We start from the raw sequence: 4,959 nt of genomic DNA, 5'->3' as shown, positions 1-4,959 counted from the left end.
CCCCCGCCACACACACACACAAAGATGCCAAAAGCAACTATAAAGTGATGTTTGTTAAATTCAGTGATTCATAACTCTCACTTACTTAGTCTCTGTACTAAAAGTAAGGCCTTATTGTTATAATGCGTTGTGGATGACTGCTCATAGAGCACAGATTTTTGTATTATAACTTTTTTAAAGACCCTTTTAAATAATTACAAAGAATGTTTGCTTTCAGAGTCTACGGGCTACACTTTTATGGGTATGACTCTAACCATTTTTATAAAGAGTAAGAGTTGTATAAAATAAGAAATAAACACAATATTCAATTTCCTTTCATACTGGCATTATCAAATCTCTGATATCACATTTTTACCCCTTCAAATACAGTTATGGAGGAGACACTATTTTTTGTTTTAAAAAGCTGTTTCATCTTTTTTTGTTCCTTTATATTTTTCTCTTATAAAGTTTATCTGATATTATGATGTGTTCATGAAAAATATTCCTTTATTATATTTTGTTACAATAGTACTATTCATTGTGAATGTTTCTACTGCCAACAATCTAAATTAATGTTGGCATAAGATTAGGTATTTAGTTTACACTTATTGATTCAGCTCTACTCTTTGGACCAAAGCAACATGAGAGCAAATACTTTCACATCTGTTAGAATGGAGTGCAACTATCATACGTTTGAAATATTATGATCCCAAGCAGTCTTTATATAATTTGAATTACATTGTACGTTAGGTTTCTTGTAAAATTTAGCCAGTTTTTACAGAAAAAATTATTTTCTGATCATTTGGTCCTATCTATGTAAAACTAGATTTTTTTTTAAACAAAGGTAATATGTGATCAAAGTTGATTTTCTTCCTAAGGCCTAAATAAAGAGAAAGCAGTTTTACATTTAAAAGAGAAAAAAGAAGACAAAAAATATTTCATGACTTTCATATCTTTCAAGAGCCTAGGTCACTTGTTTCACAGACTGTCCTTCAATATGGACTTGTTAGATACTTTTTGCAATAAGGATCACGTTAAACAATTTTGTCAAAAGTACTGTATAGATGATGGTGTGTCCTTCTCAGTGTACCACATCAGGAGGCATATGATAAGTTTGGTCATTTAATTAAAATGATATCCACTTGATTTCAATAGTATAAAGATACCTTTTCCTCTTTTTTAAAAAATTAGTTTCAGGTATATAAAACAATGTAATAGTTAGACGTTTCACTCCTCACAAAGTGATAACTCCACTCCCCCCATCCATTGCCCCTCTGACATCGTATATATATATTACAATCCACTGCACTGTACACCTGAAGCTGAAGCTGAATAATATTGTATATCAACTATAATTTAATATAGATAGTCACAGGACATGGAGTATAGTATAGGGAATAGAGTCAGTGGAATTGTATAGATATATACCTTTACCTTTTCCTTTTTGTAAGTAGTGATCTATGGGACCATACTTGGATACTGTGGAAATATCCTGTTCCAACAATCTTTCACCCAGTGGTTTTAGCATCCATTGATGATTCTTGCCTGAATCATTTATTAATATGGTGGTTGCAAATGGGGATTTTCTCATTCTATTATTTCTTCTATATTTGTGAGTTGGTATTCTTCTGTAAAGAGCTTGTCCCCCTCACCCTCCCCGCCTTAAAAACATTAGTATCATTGTATTTCATATATTATAACCTGTGCCTACTATTATCTATATTAATGCTCAAATTCTCTCACATTTGGCCAGTGGGAGCCCCCTATATGTTTAACTTTTAAATTTTTTCCACTCTTTAAGCTATATGTTATCATTAGCATAAACTTGGAAAAGATGAAAAAGAAGTTTTAAAGGCTGGCTGAAGATCTCCACTTAAAATTGAGCATTTCTGTTTTTGTTATATTTTGTATACATATATGTATAGATATATATCTTAGGATACATAAATATAATTTTTCCCATTGAGTTGAAATTGTCTGTTTACTTATCAGCTTTCCCAACTACATAAATTCCCCAAAGATGGACTATGGCCCCTTTACCACTCTACCCAGCTAGTATTTGGTACAGAACAAATGCTCTGTAAATTAATACATGAGCAATCAGTCACATTATCTAAACATTTTCTATCTTGATTTTTTTCTATTATTGCATGAACAGACTTTGACCTGAGGGAAGTGAAACACTCAAAGAGCTGCTTGCTAAGAATTAGTTTGCTATTGAGGAACAATAGATGGAAGGGACAGAGACTGGACAGAGTAATGTAAAGTGCTAAGAGTTCCTACTAGACAGAGAACAATGAGTCAGAAATCTTGCCTCAGCCACTGCTGATGCTTCTAGCTGGCTAGAAGGGAAAGGGAGTGGGTCTCAGAGGTCAACCAGAGCTAGAAAGTGTGGGGAAGCCTTGCTCAGCCACATTTGTAAGGTCAGAGACACCTGACAAGGGCTCTGAAAGCAGCACAAAAACAGAGCTTAACTTGGCTTCAGCACCTGCAATATTAATTTAGGCAGAATCCTGGACCTCCTCTCAGCCACAGTTCATGCTAAGTTATTTCCCTGTCTTCTCTCATTTCAGTTCCCTCAAATAAAATATGGGCTATATAACCCACTTCAGCATAGCTATGAGAATGAAATGAAAACAAAAACAAAAACATTATTTAAAAGAAGGAGGAGGAGGAGGAAGAGGGGGAAGAGGAGGAGGAGGAGGAGAAAAAAAATTGTAAAAGCATCTTATGGTCAGGTCATAGTAGGGACTCAAATGTTAGTTTTCTCACTCTCTATTTTCCAAGAAATAGAGTAGTAAGGAAAGGAAATGAGAAGATAACATCAAAAAAAAAAAAGCAAGGCAGACTTTACCAAGGAATAATAAAATCTAATGTGAATAAATGTAAATCATGCTACGTGCCTGAAAAAGAAGCTATATTTTTTATATTGTCAAAATGTCAATCCTTTCCAAATTCATTTAGAGTTTTAAAACAATTCCAATCAAAATCTCAACAGGATTTCTTGAAAACTGGACAAAAATTTTTAAAGATAATCTGGAGGAAAAATATAAACTTCAGAGTAAGAAACTCAACAAAAAAAAAAAGGAGAGCTTCCACTGCCAAAATTTAACAATTCTCAGATTATGTGATTGTGTGGTTTAGAACATAGCCAGGCATTAAAAGAAACAAGATGTACTAGAAACAGATCCTCGCATATATGATTTTAACTATGATAAAGAAGAGATACCGAATCAATGAGGGGAGATCGGTTAATTAATAAATGGGGTAAGATCATTGTTTAGCTATTTAGAAAAATTCATTTTAGTTGCACACCCACAACTAAATAATTTACTGATAAAGAGTGCTATTTAAAAACCTAAAACCACTAAATTCATCTCTTGATAAGGAAGTACTTTCCAATCTTAAAAACAACTGAAGAAATCATCAAAGAAAAGCACATTAGATTTGACCACATTAAAACATAATCATAAGGGGCTGGCCAAGTGGCTGAGTTGGTTAAGAGCTCAAGCTCTAAGCAATAGGGTCACCGGTTCGATTCCCACATGGGCCAGTGGGCTGCACCTGAGCTGAGCTGCCGCTGAGCTGCCAACAGGACAGGTGGCAGGATGGCTCCGCTGGCGAGAGCACGTGCTCCTAACAACAAGGTTGCCTGTTTGAGATGCTGGGCTACGTCTGCCTGCAACTAAAGACTGAACTTGGCACCTTGAACTGAGCTGCTGCCCGGGTGGCTCAGTGGATAGAGCATGCACTCTTAACAACAAGGCTGCCGGTTTAACTCCCATATGGGATGGTGGCAATGCCCACCCGCAACTAATTGAACACATCACCTTGAGCTGAGAGGCGCAACTGGACTTGGAGCTGAACTTGCTGCGCCCTCCACAACTAAGATTGAAGGACAACAACTTGTCTGTTCCCCTTCCCCCAATTCTGCAGCTCTGTTCCCATCCCCCCAATTCCCCAATAAAAAAAAAATTTTTTTAAAGCTCAGTACTTTTATATTCAAGAATTGCTAAAGGGGCGGCCACATAGCTCAGTTGGTAAGAGTGCGAGCTTCGAACAACAGGGTTGCCAGTTCGATTCCTACATGGGCCAGTAAGCTGTGCCAGTGAACTGCGCTCTCTACTGCTAAAATTGTGAACAATGGCTCTATCTGGAGCTGAGCTGCCGTGAGCCGACGGCTGATAGCCGACGACCGACTGCCTCAGCCAGGCAGAGCTCAATGATTATAAAACCAACAAAGTCCAGTGAGTGGTGTCTTCCACAACTAGACTGAGAACAAAAGCTGAGAGGGGGAGGGGGAGAAAAAAAAGAATTGCTAATGGCATGCCTATGGTATTAACTTCAAATATATTATATATATATATATATATATATGTATATGTATATATATATATATATATACACACACACACAATGTATGTATGTATGTATGTATGTATGTATACACACACACACACACATCTCCAAATAAGATGAAAACTTAAAACCTGGACATGGATGTTTATTTATAGCAGCTTTACTCACAATTTGCTGAAACTTAGATAAGCAACCAATCAGATGTCTTTCAGTAGGTGAATGGATAAACTGTGGCACATCCGGACAATGGATTAGTCAGTACTAAAAAGAAATGTGCGGGCCAGCCAAGTGGCTCAGTTGGTTAAGAACGCAAGATCTGAGCAAAAGGATCGCCAGTTAGCTGCATCCGAGCTGAGCTGCCACTGAGCTGCCAATAGGTGGTAGGATGGCTCAGCTGATGAGAGCACGTGCTCCTAACAACAAGGTTTCTGGTTCGACTCCCGCATGAGATGGTGGGCACCCACTCACAACTAAGATTGAATACAGCAACTTGAGCTGAGCAGCTGCGAGCTGCCAATGGCTGGCCAGATGGCGACCGGACTTAGAGCTGAGCTAGCTGTGCCCTCCACAACTAAGATTGAACGACACAGACTTAGCTGTTCCCCTTCCCCAATTCCCCAA

The sequence above is a fragment of the Hipposideros armiger genome, unplaced genomic scaffold, assembly GCF_001890085.2.
Source record: "Hipposideros armiger isolate ML-2016 unplaced genomic scaffold, ASM189008v1 scaffold_396, whole genome shotgun sequence".
Lineage (NCBI taxonomy): Eukaryota > Metazoa > Chordata > Mammalia > Chiroptera > Hipposideridae > Hipposideros > Hipposideros armiger.
Note: the sequence above shows the minus strand (reverse complement) of the source record.